The 16,382-nt window shown below is 36.5% G+C and overlaps 2 pseudogenes; both read right to left on the minus strand.

Moving 5' to 3' along the window:
- Positions 1-4,767: 4,767 nt before the first annotated feature.
- Positions 4,768-5,852, minus strand: LOC141832619 (uncharacterized; annotated as a pseudogene).
- A 725-nt stretch (positions 5,853-6,577) lies between these two features.
- LOC141832620 (uncharacterized) lies at positions 6,578-14,665 on the minus strand (annotated as a pseudogene).
- Between the last annotated feature and the right edge of the window lie 1,717 nt (positions 14,666-16,382).

The raw sequence follows: 16,382 nt of genomic DNA on the forward strand, positions 1-16,382 counted from the left end.
AAAGAGCAAGACTATGGTAAAAGTGTTTCTTTTCTTCTTTGTTTCCTTTTCCTTTTCCTTTCCTTCAAGAGGGACACAACGTCAAGTTGGAAAGTGAGGTTCAAGTGGTATGATCATCAACGGTAAAAAGTCCTAGTCATGACCTTCAATTTCGGACTTCGCAAGCAATAAGGATGACATGTCATCTTTAAAATGCTTGTGTTTGATGAGCTGTTCTTCGGATCATTAAACATCAATTACTTGATGAGTCTGAGTTGGCTAATTTGACTTAGAAAGTAATGCCGATCATCATCAATATAGCACAATTTAAATTATTTTAGAACATCATCCTCAATATAGCACAATTTTGAAATATTGATCAAATTTTTTAACATCGAATATTTATTTTGTCGGTACAACAAAGCTCATAATCTTGATACAATCAGTCACTCGATGGTTACAAGGCCTATAATGAGGTGGATTTGAAGGTGATCGATAAATGATAGTATGAGACATTCGTGAGATCAAATATTCCTAGCAAGGTGAATTTTAAGACAAAAAGCAAAGGTTGGAGCTTTTGGCAAGAGGTTGAAGTTTTGGGCAAGAAAAGTGAAGAATTGTAAAGTCTTTGGGTTTAGGGTTTAGGGTTTAGGGTTTAGGGTCTAGTCAAGTGGAAGTTTTCACAAACTATTTGTTGGCTGATAATTAATATTGCGATCTTAACTATTAGAGTTGATTAGAATTGGATCCAGTTAACTAGATGTTTGAGCAATTATTTGAATGTGTTTTCAATAAATTGATAAATTAGTTGTTGATAGATAAGGTCGCAATCTCTACGATTCAATCGACAAGAGAAGTTTCTAGTCGACTTAAGTTGAACATAAACAACTATTGAAGCCTATCCTTATACGAATTTGAGGTTATATATACTGGCAAATGGATCATGAGATACAACACAAAGACATTTAATAACACATTTGTATACACTTGTTCACTTTATCCCTAAGTGCTTCCAATGACTATCAAAGTTTGAAGCGCATATGCTCTCTTGAAGAGAGCTTAAAAGGCTTTTGTTCTTGCAAAAATTTTATCTTTGTAATTGCTCTTTCATTTTCAATGCTTACTTGTATTATCTAAGGATAATGTTGGTGCAATTGACTTTTAGTCAAAGTTGACCAAGCTCGGTAATCAAATTTGAATTGACTCGAGTTGAATTTGTATATTTGATTAATATGTTAATGGATTGAGTGAGATATCAAGTAGGTCAAGGTTGACCAGAAACTTGATAGTGGAGAATTCTAAGTGGATCATAGTTGACCGGATACTTAACAGTCGGAAGTTCAAAGTCCAACAGAAAGTTAACATGAGGTATAAAGTCAAAGTGGGTTAAAGTTGACCACACACTTGGCAATGAGAAAAATTCCTATCAAGGTTAACTGGATGTTAAGCAACGAAAAGTCTCAATAAGTCAAGATTGATTGAATGTTAGACAAAGAAAATCCTAGTAAGTTGAGATCAACAGGATATTAGGTAAGATAAGAATTTAACTTTGGTAAGATTGAACAGAATATCAGTCAATTGATAGAATATATTAATCGACTAATGGACTTTAAACTTTAAAATTGGAGTTTAAGGGGGGGGGGGGGGGGGGGGGGGGGGGGGGGGGGGGGACTTTCAATATGAATAGTTTCAATTCAATTGTGAATAGTGCCAATCGATTATGAATAGTAACTATGCTACAATAATTATAAATAGTAATTGTGTTATAGTACAGTTGATTGATGAGTTTAATTAGTTGATTGTTAATGTTATTATAGCAAATAAAAAGTTAAAAATTGATCAACTCGACTGATCGGGATCAATCAAGTGGGATCAGTCGACGAATGCCACTATTCAAGTTAATAGAAAGTTTAGAACTTGATTGATTGCTCATCAATCGATTGATAGATTTGATTAGTCGATTGATGGTACTGTAACAACGAATAGAAGCTTTTTGAGTTAGTTGCAACATTCGATTATTTGAGCATCAATCAATTAATGAACAATAAGAATTGACTGATTGTGGTCAAATTGAGTTAGATGAAGCTATTGAGCTAACATTTCAGAGTAATGTTTGAATTTATAGTGGATCAGTCAATTGATGGGAGATCACAATCTATTGATTAGAGAAAATCAATTCAACAACAATCCTATAAAAGAGAATTTCATGGAAGATTGAAGCAGTCAATATCCAAATATTGAGGTTTTGAAGAAGAAGTGTTGTTGCATTCTAGACCTTTAAGAGGTAAATTTGAAGCTATCAAATAGTGAGCAAAGCAAAGATCATTGTGTACATTGTCGCTTACATTGTATTTCAAATTTTCTTTATATCTTTGTAGTGCTTATATATGTTGAAAAGAAATAGGTTGTAAGAGGTTTTTTTCGCTTTCGAAAGGTATCTAAGAAGGAGAAGATTTAGTGATGGTAGAGCGCTAAGACTAAGCTTTGGATGTAGCAGCCTTGGAAGGCTATGAACCAAGTAAATTTGTTGTGTCATGCTGTGGTGTGTTGTTCTTTTCTCGTGTCGAGGTTTTCGCTGCATTCTCAAAGTCGACGTGAAAGAGCTATTCACCCCTTCTAGTTTGTATCGGTCCCAATAGATAAAAAGTAAGTTATTATTCTCTTTGTACTTTTGTCTTGTTGTATTAAGATAAATAATTATCTATATGAAATTTCTCCATCTCTAAAAAAAAAAAAAAAGAAAAAAAAAGGAGAAAGTGTGTCATATGGATTTCAAAAAGTGATTCATCTATCAAATTAATAAGTCGTGAAGTAGGACTAAGGGTTCGAACAATGTTATATTTTATTATTAATATTGTTATATTTACCTTGTATATATATATTTATTTTTGTTGTTTATTTTTGACACGAACAAACATTAGCGTTCACATAATTAATAAGTCCTTGAACTTGTAGAAGGAAAAAAATATATTCTAATTTGTAAGTAGGGGTGAGTAAAAGATTGGTTAAATCGAATTAATCGATCGAACCAACTAAAGTTAAAAGTTTAATTCAATTAATTTATATTTTTTTAAATATAAGTTATTTTAATTTAATCGGTTCGGTCTCAATTTTATAAATTCAAATGGTTAAATCGATTAAAACAAACGAAACCAGAACTAGACTTTAAAATCTCTAATCCCTCCCGACCTCCCCTTCTCTCTCAACTCCCATTGCTCTCGCCTTTCGAAGTCGAAGCCCCTCCCCTCCCCTCCTATCGCTCTCACCATCGGTGAGATTGTCTGTCGTCGCTAACGCAGCCGATAGCCCCGGTCATTCTCGCCTCTCGAAGTCGAAGCCCTTGCCCTCCCCTCTTGTAGCTTGGCTCGTCTTTCCCTCAGGGCCGCTCACTGGAGGATTGCTACCTCACTGAACAGGAAGACACCATCGAGGAGAACACCCTCTAGGACCTGGAAGGCTGCGCGATGAGGACTGCCACTGGTCGCTGTCATTGGTAAGACGCAGACTTATGACACTACAAAAATACAACCATTTTAGCGACTGATGAATTTTACGACGAAAATAAAAAATATTTTCGTCGCAAAATAATTTTCACGACGAAATTTTTGCGACGAAAATGCGATGAATTTTCGTTGTTAATAGCTCGTCGCAAACTTCTGCGATGAAAAACTACTAATTTGTTGCAAATATGGCGACAAAAATAATTTTTGTCGCCAATTTCATTGCCAAATTTGGCGACGAAAATCCATTTTCATCGCCAAATTTTACGATGAAAACAGGTTTCGTTGCCAAATCGTGTTTCGACAAGTAAAACATTTTTCGTCGCCAAATTTGGCGACGAAACCAAATTTTCTCGCCAAATTTGGCGACGAAAATAATTTTCGTCGCCAAATTTGACGATCAAACCAAATTTTCGTACCAAATTTGGCGACGAAAATGAGATTTTCGTCGCCAAATTGGCGATGAAACTTGAGTTTTCGTCGCCAAATTTGGCGACGAAAATGATTTTTCATCGCCAAATTGGCGACGAAAACCCATTTTCGTCGCCAATATTTCGATAGCACAGTAAAATTTTGATACATTTGCGACGAATCTATTTTCGTCGTAAATTTCATCGCAAACCCTAAAAATTTTTCACAGATTCAATCCATTCATTCCAAATATGAATCCTGTTTACATACAATTCCTCCAATTCATTCTATAAGACATTACAAAAATCACAACCAATCATCATATCACATCCTATATCACAAACACTCACATATTAACAAATAAACACATCCTAATTAGCAAACAAATAACATATTGTAATGCAAACTAATTGTTAATACTAATTAGCAAACATCCTAACATTAACATCATAATCAATCATCTCCAAAGATACAATAAAGTATCAAACTATCCAATACATCCTCCAAACATACAATAAAGTGTCAAAACATCCATCGATAATAAAAAAAATATCATCAATAATAAAGTCTCCAAATGACAAGAAACAAAAAGTATCACCGTCCACGGCATCGACCTCGGATAATACTTTCTGCTTCACTCTCTTCTCCATCGAAGCTTCTTTTTCTTTTCCTACATCAGAAAACAAAAATATTATAATATTATTTTGTATAAATTAATTATAATATGTAAAAACTTACCTCACAGCCATCCTTGGTTTCACCAACCCTGTTTGAAATAAAATAACAATATTAATCAATAAAAAATAAAAGATTTACAAATAGAAAAAAATTAAAGCAATACTAATTGTGAAAAAAATTATAATGATACACAACTAGGCTATGAAGAATCGTCGTCGTCACCGTCATCACCGTCATCACCGGAAACAGGAGGAAGCTGACTCGGAGCGGAGCCTAACTGAAGATGGCGCATAATAAAATCCTGTTGTCTGCGCATTTCTCTCATTTCTTCATCTCTTTGCAAAATTATGCCTTTTAAATGAGAGACTTCTTCAGTTAGGCTGTCTATTTGTGCCCTCATTGCTGGTGGGGTGGAAGAAGATGTGCCAGCAACTCGATGAGTTCTGCTCAGAGAACTCATTCCCAATATCCCCCCCCCCCCCCTTGGATCCTCCACTCGCCTCCAACCAGATACTCAGGTCATTCCCAACGGAGGGCTCAGATCCATCAGCATTATCACTAGCACTTGAACTTCTCTGTGCTAGCTCGAGCTCATCATATTTTTCCTGTATTGAAATATAAATACATTTAATAAGTTAGAGAAGGTACATAACTATTAGAATTCAATTAAGTTAAATATTAAAATTCAAACCTTCATAGCTCTAGCTCTCTCCCCGCTCCAAGTCTTATCTTTTTTTTGAAAAGTGCGGGTAAATGTCTCAATAAAAAGTGGCTCCTTCCCCATCTCCTTAGCCTAAAAATACATTGTTAGAAATAGTATAATAATTTAAATTTAATTAATAACATAGTGTTTATAAGAAATTTACTAATCTGCGTGTGTGTTCCTCGATGTTGATGGAGCCTCCCGCATATGTAGCAGATGAGTCACCAGAATTAAATGTTTGATTTGCTTTGTTCTGGTGACTTCTTTGTTTACTTTCCTCGGTTTCCCAAACACCGAGGATCCTCGTCCAGTTTTCATCGGTGATGCACGGTGGTTTTTTATTTCTGGTCTTGGCATGATTTAGAACATGCCGAATATGATCCCCATATTTTTTTTAAAAAAAATTGCTTGATTTCCATTTCTTCTGATGGATCCCAATTAAATACTCGCTAAAATGGAAAAAAATAACAAATGATTAGATATATTCAATTTAATTTGATATATCAATTAAATGAAATATATACCTTAAATTCATTCCACCATAAATCTTTTGTGGGTGCTGGAGTGCTAGTGTAAGTCATAGAAGCCCCTCCCCAATGGTTATTCATGATTTTATTAATTTCACGAATAACTCGTACAGAATTTTGAAATCTATACAAAAATTTCAAACAAACATTATTTAATAAACTAAATAAAATAAAATCTGAATATCCAAAAAAATTATAAATACTTACGAATCGCCATGAGGGACTATAAACTCACGACTATCCTGCATCTCGGTAGCGGACTGTCTGGGAGAAGGGACTGGAGAGACTGTAAAGGCGACGACTGTGGTGGCGAAGGTGCATGCGAAGGTCCTGCAAGGTCCTGCAGCTGCCAGGAAGGTCTGAAGGTGCTGCAGACTGGCCAGGTGCATGGGAAGGTCCTGCACCGCCAGGTGCTGAAGCAGACTGGCCAGGAGTACTCCGTCTATGACCACCTCTCGAAACTGTCAACCAAAATTGTTATGAGATAAAATAATAAATATTGATTACATAAAGAGGAATATGAAAAAACTTACCCATATTTGCTACGATATAAGCAGGTACAAAACTAAACACGCAAATAATATCACCTGTAATAACCTATAAGAAAAAATACAGTGCATTAACAGTTAATTACAAATATTTAATAATAAGACACTATATAAACAATTAAATAAGCAACAAGTTATATAAATATGCAGAATAAAACTAAATTACTCATAAAAATTTTATTACCATTTTTAAAAGATCTCATTTTTTATATAATATCAAAGTCCTCATTTTCATTGTTCATCGTCATCGTCATCGTCATCGTCGTCGTCGTCGTCGTCGTCGTCAGATTCATTATCATTAATTTCACTTGCATCCACATTTATTACAATTCCGCTGGGATCTCGTAATGTTGAAATAATATATTCTTCAGTCTCAAATGTGTTTCTAACTTCCTCTTGTTGATATGCAATGTCTTCCCAACGTTCCTCAATTTTTTTCCGTGCTTTAGTTTTACAAACAACCCACCAATCATTTTTGTCACGTCTCAAACTAGGATACGAAGCATAGAATACCTGAATAGCTTGTTGTGCCAACACAAATGGTTCATATCTTTTATAAAATCTCTTATGATTTATTTCAACTAAATTATAGTGTGGATGCACCTTCATTCCTCTGACAGGGTCAAACCAGCGACACATAAATAAAATAACTCGCATTTCTGGTCTGGGGTATTCTACCTCTATAATTTCATCCAGCAAACCATAAAAATCATTGCTTGCACTGCCTCTATCATTATCTGATGACTGAACACATACCCCACTATTCATTGTACTCTTTCCCATTCCATATTCTTGAGTATGAAAAATATATCCATTTATGAAATATGCTGGCCAAGTGCGTACCAATGCTTTTGGACCCCAAGAAAGATGAAATAGAAATTCCTGCTCAAGGTGAGCTTGATTATCATGAACCTAAAATCAAAAAAATATGTTTAAAAATTTACATATGTATAAATGATAGTACAAGTAGATTGACTACTTACATATGATTTGAACCACGGTGCAAATTCTTCATCACAAAATCGATCAAAGTCTTGTGCCGACATTTCAGAATATAAGTGTTGAAAAATCCTTCAAAAAAATTAAATTATAACACAAAATAGCCACAATATAAGAAATTTAAAAAATATAAAATATATACTCACTCGAAATATGGCGTGACTTCTGGACAATTCAGTAAAATATATGTCTGAGCTGCACGCCATTCTTGACCAGTTAAATATCTCTGCTTACATTGTCCACTTGGTCGACCAAGATAGTTAAAAATTGAAAATGAGTTTAAATTTGGATCAATAGGACCTTCATCATTTCTTCCTGGTCTCTGCCTTTTGCTTTTAACGTGAGGCTCAAAATAATATGATGCAAAAGTTGTTACTTCCTCTACGATATATGCATTAACAATAGAGGCTTCAACATGTGCTTTATTTTTAACTTTTTTCTTCAAATGATATAGAAATCTGTTTATCATATAAGAAATCATATTAGATATCAAAAATATATAATAATAAAATAAATATATAATATATAATAAGATAAATAAATATTTATCCATTAATCAAAATTCAAAAATGTACCTTTCAAATGGATACATCCATCGATAATGGACAGGACCTCCAACTTTGGCCTCATATGACAAATGAACTAAAAGATGTTCCATGGAATCAAAAAATGAAGGTGGAAAAACTCTTTCTAAATTGCACAAAATGATTGGAATATTTCTCTCTAAAGTCTCCATGTGTGAATGTCTCAAAACTGTTGAGCAAAGATCATGAAGGAAAATGCTTAACTCCGAAATTGCACCCCAGATAAAATTTGGTAAAAGTTCCTTAAATGCAATAGGAATAAGTCTTTCCATGAATATATGACAGTCATGACTTTTCAAACCAATTAATTTGCATTCTTTCAAGTCAACACATCTTCCAATATTAGAGACATAACCATCTGAAAATTTTAAAGATTTTAACCATTCACAAACAATACGTCTCTGATCTCTATTTAATGTATAAATTGCCTTTGGCTTTGGTCCCCTACTATTTTCATCGACATCAAGAGTGGGTCTTTTACAAATGAGTCGCATATCTTTTCTTGCATTCAAATTATCTTTTATTTTTTTGGGGATATCCATGACTGTATTTATCAGATTATCAAAAATATTCTTCTCAATATGCATTACATCTAGATTATGATGGAGCAAATGACTGTACCAGTACGGTAAATCCCAAAATATACTCCGTTTAGTCCATTTATGTGTGCTCCCATATTCATAAGTTGTACCATGTGGATCTTCAATAACAGAAGGAAAGTTATGGACTCTGTACCAAAGCTGTTGACCTGTTAATCTCAATGGTGGAGGTGTTCTTTCAACTCTATTTTTAGTGAATTCATCTTTATTCCTTCTGAATTTATGATTTGGTGGTAAAAATTATCTATGACAATCAAAATAACTCGCCTTCCTTCCATGTTTCAATCTGAATGATTTTGATCTCTCCATACATATTGGGCATCCTAAAATTCTGCGGTACTCCATCCTGATAACATGCCATAAGCCGGAAAGTCATTTATCGTCCAAAGCAGTGCAGCCTTCATTACAAACATCTGATTAGTATGAATATCATATGTAGGAAAACCATCATTCCATAATTGTTTCAGCTCTGCAATCAGTGGTTGCATATAAACATCAATTAACTTTTTCAGATTTTGAGGGCCAGGCACAACCAATGTTAAAAACATATACGGTGTTTTCATACACATCCCAGGTGGAAGATTATACGGAGTTAATATAACTGGCCAACAAGAATAATTTCTTCCTGATTTACCAAATGGAGCAAATCCATCAGCACAGAGACCCAATCTTATATTCTGAATTTCCTTCGCAAATTCAGGATATGTTCTATCAAAATTTTTCCATGCCTCTGCATCTGATGGATGACACATTAGACCATCTTCTGTTTGATGATTTGCATGCCAAGTCATGTGTTCAGCAGTGGCTTCTGATGCATAGAGTCTTTGTAACCTAGGAGTTAAAGGCAAATAAAATAGCTGACTGTATGCTTTACGTCGTTGTTGACTCTTATTGATTCTCTTGTACCTAGCTTGATTACAGAATTTGCACACATCTGCATCTTGATCTTCTCCCCAGTATATCATACAACCATCTCTACAAGCATCAATCCTTTCCACCGGAAGACCTAAGTCTTTCACAAGTTTTTTCATACTGTAAAAATCAGTAGGCAAGTTGTGATCACGCGGAAGTGCCTCTCCCATAACTTGAACAAAATCATTAAAATAATCTTCAGACACATTATGCTCTGCCTTAACATTCAATAGTCTTGCAGTGAGAGATAATTTAGTGTGAGTGTCACAACCAGCCCACACAGGTTCATCTGCAGCACTTAACATTTCTTGAAATTGCTGATATGCCTCATTATTTAAATTTTCATAAACATTTTGTTCTTGTACCCCCTCCAATGGTGATGTATAAGTAGAAAATATTTGTTCATCTGTTGGAGGACAACTAGAACTTGCAAAACTCGGATCAGGAAATAAATTATGACCTCCTGCATCAATTACATCCTCTGATATGGATTGAATTGATTATAATAACTTTGATCACCACTAACTGAGACTTGTATATTTTGTCCATAATTCTCGTCAGGTATAAATGGTTCACCATGACATGTCCAATTATAATAATTCGGGGTAAAACCAAATCTACAAAGATGTTCGTGAACTTTGTCACATTGTAAAAATTTACCATTGTGACATTTTCTACAAGGACATCTTATCTTATCTCCATCCATAAATTCAACATTAGTAGAAGCAAATTCCAAAAATTATTCCATTCCAACAATATACTCATCAGTTAAACCTTTACGTTCAGGTTTGTTCTTTTTATACATCCAACTCCTTTCTTTCTGTATTTTTCCTGTTTTCAATTTATTAAATTATTAAACAAAACTATAACATATAAAAACTACCTATAACCTCATTAACAATCATAAGATAAATCAATCATGGTAATTTCTTATAACAATAAATAAAATTATACCTAAAACAGGTGAACACAATCGAGTGTAGCCGAAATACGTGAAGCACACCTCAAAATAGGACCTGCACAAACAAAATTACAAACTTATATTATATAACAAAGATAATTAATTAAAATATATTGAAATTAATATAAGATACACAAACAATATTGCAACCCTAACCCGGTCGGCAACCCTAACTCGGCCGGCCAGCAACCCTAACCCGACCGGCTAACAACCCTAACCCTAAACCCTAACGGCGAGCCAGCAACCCTAAATTAACCCTAACCCTAACCGGCCGGCCAGCGGGCCGCCGCCGGCCGGCCACCATCCCGCCACACAAAAACCAGCCGGACCAAGGAAGAAAGAATGAAAAATAACCAAGAAAAATAGATTTTACCGTTGAGCACCGTCGCCTAACGCTTCACCGTCGCCGTCGCAGTCGCCGGAGGGATCGGAGAGGAAGGAATCGAGGTCGCAGGGGCGCAGGAGAGCAGAGAATCGGGGAGGAGAAGAGGAAAATCGCGAAGGGGAAGAAGAAAAGGGGATCGGGTCGGTGTGTTAAGTTAGGGTATTTGGCGACGAATTCGTTGCCAATTCGTCGCCAAATTGGCGATGAAAATCTATTTTCATCGCCAATTTGGCGACGAAGGATTCATCGCCAAAATTGGTGACAAATCAGGTATTCATCGACAATTTCGGAGACGAAACCTGAATTCATGAGTTTGTCACCATTTGACAATAAAAATTTATCCATAGTAAATTGGCAACTAAACTATATTCGTCACTAATGTCGTTGCAAATTGACGACCAAATTATATTTCTCGCAAATTTTCGTTGCTAATCTGTATTTTTGTAGTGCAAGATCCCTGCACCGAAGATGCTTGTCAAACTCTCCAGAATGCAATATTGCAATGCTTGTACTCTGAAAATTGAAATGACAAAGTGGGTGCCTTATTTATACTTTGTGAAGGGGTTAGAAGAACCTCTTGGTTCAATCAAATCTCATCTATCCTGCATAAATTACATGATCTAGATTGCATCCCTTCCCAAGGAACACAATGTCCCTTCACTTGTGTTTATCTGATTCATCCATTCTGAAACTAATGACTCAGATTGAGCCCCATGTGAAAGAGTACTTTGCCCCTTCCTTTAGATGTATCTGAGTCTTCCATTTTGAATTCAATGGCTCAGATTGAGTCATCTGAAGAGGCACTTATGCTCTCTCATTTAGATGAACTTGATTTATCCATCTTAATCCAATGATCCAAATTAAACCATGTCATTGATCCACTCTAAGCCTAACTGTACACAATGTCCCTTCACTTGTGTTTATCTAATTCATCCATTTTGAAACTAATGACTCAGATTGAGTCCCATGTTAAAGAGTACTTTGCCCCTTCCTTAATTTAGATGTATCTAAGTCTTCCATTTTGAATTCAATGGCTCAGATTGAGTCATCTGAAGAGGCACTTATGCTCTCTCATTTAGATGAACCTGATTTATCCATCTTAATCCAACGATCCAGATTAAACCATATCATTGATCCACTCTAAGCCCAACTTGATTCTCAAATCGCGCCACATCATCGATCCATAACAAGTGATGGATTTTATTTGGGGTCAATTTACTAATGAATTTCTCATTCACCCAATATTAGTTTTGAGAAATTAAATATTCTAAAATTATCTACTCAATTGTAGATTTTGATAACATATTTATGCTTTATTATATGGAATTGTGTCTTGTGTGTATTTGGTGATATTTTGAAGACTTGATTTCATATGGATGGGAGTGAATTGTGGTTTACAGGAAATCTTAGGATCGTATGACCGGGGTGCCTTGTGACAGGAGGTGAACCTTTTTAACTGGACTTTCCTAGGAGATTCTTAAGCCGTGATAAATTCTCATGAGGGATAACTAACAGTTATTATTTACTAGGAAGAGATCCTTAATTGGGTACTCGGTGACAGAGGGTAGGATATCAGTAGTATTATCGGAGTGCCCGGTGACAGCGGGAGAGCTATAGAACCAGGCTATCTAGGTGTCATCTTGAACTAGTAATCATAACATTAGAAATTCATGATTTAATTCCGATGAAGCCTAAAAAGGTCTAATTGGATAACTTAATTAGGATTCCTACATTGATATAAACATTGAGAACTAGCAAATCATCCATGATACTATCAGCCATAACTCTCAAGGACTCCAAAATTCTAGGATCGTTTCCCATACCTGTCATATAGTTGATTCCTGTTTGTTCAAGGATTAAGTCCTTTAGTTCTCCTTCTTTCTCGACCCAACACAAAACCATTTCATTCGTAACTCTTTTTATGTTAGTCTAGTGATTAATTCCATGGTCCCTGTGGATTCGATAACTTTTTATTACTTGACAACAATCGTACTCTTGCGAGAGCCTATCACCTATCATGGAATTTGATTTGTTTTAACCAACTACATAAAGCTTGCTTACCTTCTCTATCGAATGTATAACAAGCCTTTGAAAATTGATTTGTTGCTTTATTTTGATGTAACTCAGATCTGTTAACTATTTTTTAAAATTTCTCATGTGATATTATGGTATCTTTAGTTCTTCTAGGAACATTCATCACTGTATTGAAGATATTATCAAAAAATTTTCTCGACATGCATCACATATAGGATCGGTGGGCGCGCTAGAGGGGGGAATAACACCTTCGTTGTTCGTTCATTTATTTGTTATTAACATAGAAACTTAGCAGTAGATTAGATAAAGAAACAGGGGACTCACAGATTTACTTGGTTTCTAACCCCCAAGGTTAGTACGTCCAAGGCCTATGCACGGAAAGACGCTCGTCTACTAATGGTCTCCTTTTCGGACCTTTATCTGGAGGTGGAGAAACTCATCTTGCGGTCCAAATAATTACAAAGATAAAGTGCAAGATAATAAGACCTAAAATAAATAGCAAACTTTCATGTAGTTGATCTGAAAGCCCTTGAGTACCGCACACTCCTCCTGAAACTTTCTTGGTTGTAGGAGCCTAGCTTCGTTTGTGTTCAGTAGCACTGATAACTGCCTATTTGACCGGGTAAATTAGGATCATATTGGGTTAAAATTGATTATATTTCATATCATGAATTGGGCTTTTATCTTGTTTTTCTATCTTGAATTATTTGTAGTCTTCATTTTATTTTTCTTATTATTTTGAGGTATTTAACGATATTAATTTGTGGTAATTGAATTGGCAGGAAATTAGGATGAAGATAATGAATTTTGGAGGATTAAATTGCAAGAAATCGAGCTTGGGTTCCAAGATCATTCGAATTGGAATTTATTGGAATTTAATTGACTCAATCAGATCAAAAGGATTCAACCAGGTCAATCAATACAACCCAAATCCAAGTTCAATCCAAATCAAATTATCCTTGAAATCAATTGAGCCTAGTACTGTTTAAGCCCAAAGCTCAGCCCAGCCCAAAGCCCATTCTGTTCAAGCCCACAAACAAATAAGCCCGGTTCAATTTCAAAATCCGGTTCAATTCCAGCCGGTTCAAGCGGTGGTTCAGAACAGCGTGAAAAACGCAGAAGCCGGTTCACCGCAGGGGAGCTCGCCAGTTAGGTTTTCCCCGATATCTTCTTCTCCTCTCTCGCGACGGTGTCCACCGAGCTCCCGCCGTCGCGAGCTTCCATCCATCTCGCCACCGCCTCTATTCTCCGATCAACTCCGGCAGAAGCTGGAGGATGAACGCCGCCCGCCTCTCCTCACGGATGTGCCGAAGGGAGCTTCGTCTGTGATTTCAGCGGAGCAATTCTCTGAACCCTTGTCTGTGACTTCAGCAAGGCGTCGCCGGCCGCCGTTCACCCCATTGTCACCGGAAAAGCAAGGTAAAGGTTTCCTGTTCTTATTCTAACTCTTTGTTGTGACTTCAGCAGGGACGAAGGATGGAGAAGGATGTTTTCGCCTGCGCTGCTCCGTTTGTGTCTCGCCGTGAGTGACTTCTCCGGCGAGATCCATCTTCACCGGCGCGATTCCCCCTTCTGGTGTGTTGGTTCTGTTCGGTCTTGAATAGGGTGGTTCCTCGCGATTTCCCCTTCCTCCTTCCGATCGGTGCTAAGCAACGGCAGCAACTCCGAGTGAAAAGATCCGGCAGCCACTTCTCCCTTCCCTGTCGTCGATGGTGCCCGGCGACAGCACCCCTTCGCCTCCTCAGAATCCACCGGACTCTGTCTGCGATTTGCAGCAGAGGTTCACCGGTTGTCTTCGAAGCCACTGTCCCCGGAGATGGCAAGGTAAGGATCAATGGTCTCCATGTTTCTGATGGTTTGTCTGTGATTTCAGCAGGTCATTAGGACAGCGGGTGAAGGATTTACGCCTTCGTCTATCCGGCTAAGTCTTGCTGGCGGCGATTTGTAGCAGCAAGATTCCATGGTCCCGTGGGTTGATTCAATCGGAGATTGTTGAGTATACTTTGTTCTGTGCCGATTGGGAGAGGGAGGTTTCCCTTATCATCTCCATTTTCTTTTCTGTTCTTGTACTTTCCTATTTGTTGCTGTTTAATTCAACCGAAAACTCCCATGTTCATTGTATATAAATTGTGAATGTTGTAAATATGTTTTAATTCTAATTTCTGATTCACTGTTTTAACCTAACTCTGTTTTAACCTTAACTCTAATTCATTCTAACCCTAATTTGTAACTTAATCCTAATTGCTAACACTAATTCTAACTTGTTGTATGTTGTATGTTGTATGTTAGCATTGATATATAATGTAGATGTAGATTTATATATTGTATGTTTATGTAGTATAATGAATAATGTTGTTTAATGTATGCATTGTAGATGTATGTTGTAATGTATAGTGTTTGTATGAAGCTTGTTTAGTAGGTTGTACATTGAATTTGTGTATGAAGATGTAGGTTGTATGTTGAGTTTGTAGGAATAAAATTCGTGTAATAAGTTAATCATTATTGTAAATAAAATAAGTGGTTGAATAATTGTATGTTTGATGATTGATTGAGTGATGGCCATGAATAGAATAATGAACATGTTCTAACGTTTATATTGTTGTTGTGTGTATGTGAAATAGGATTTGATTCTTGAATAAACAGAGTTGTAGATAGGAATGAATAAGTCAATAAATAGGAACCTCACATCAACGGTCTAGGAATAAACATCCAGTCATTGAGTCCGAGAGAGACGACCCGGACCTCCCTATACCAATTAAGGCGATAATAAGAGGTTTGGTTAAATAAATTATTAATTTTATGGGTGTAAGTGACACATTTAATAAAGGGAAAATGTATATAAATAATAATAAATTCCCATACAAATATACCCCATCAAGCACCATAGGATGAAGAATGAGGAGTATTTATGTTATGCCTTGGGGTGCACGTTGGGGCTCTTATAAAGACTTTTTCAGGTGCTTGGATTCTTATTTGGGCGCTTGAATCCGAAACGATCTCTTCGATCTTTATTGGGGCTGATTCTTCTTGATCTTGGTGCTTGGACCATCTAGGGGCGCTTGAACTATTCGAGCACCTGGAGTAACATCTGAGAGCCCAGATCCAATCTGTTAGAGATCGGAAGATGGCTAGAGGGGGGGAGTGAATAGTCACTCCTTGAAAATCGATTTTTCTCCTACAAAGATTAGTACGCAGCGAAAATAGAAGAAAAACAACTAAGAAACCAAAGACAAAGTTAACACGAGGATGTACGAGGTTCAGGGATAACTTGCCCCTACTCCTCGGCGTGTCTGTAAGGTGGACGATCCCTTGATCTTCGATAGATTACACCTCGGATGAATCCGACTAGATAGTATCTCCTTCTCGGTGGAGTGACCTCTCCACAACCAATCTCAAGAATAGAAGTTAAGCACAAAGATTATAAGGAGGTTGAGGCAAATAGAACAATAACAACTTACAGCACTGCCTCAACTCAATCACAAAACCAAGAAGCAAAAGATCTTCCCGAGGGCAAGAGCACCAGCACCTTGCACCACCTCAGGCAGAGAACTCAAGGAACGAG

This window comes from Curcuma longa, chromosome 7, assembly GCF_044706935.1.
Source record: "Curcuma longa cultivar G26 ecotype Majalengka, Jawa Barat chromosome 7, ITB_CL_G26_1.1, whole genome shotgun sequence".
Lineage (NCBI taxonomy): Eukaryota > Viridiplantae > Streptophyta > Magnoliopsida > Zingiberales > Zingiberaceae > Curcuma > Curcuma longa.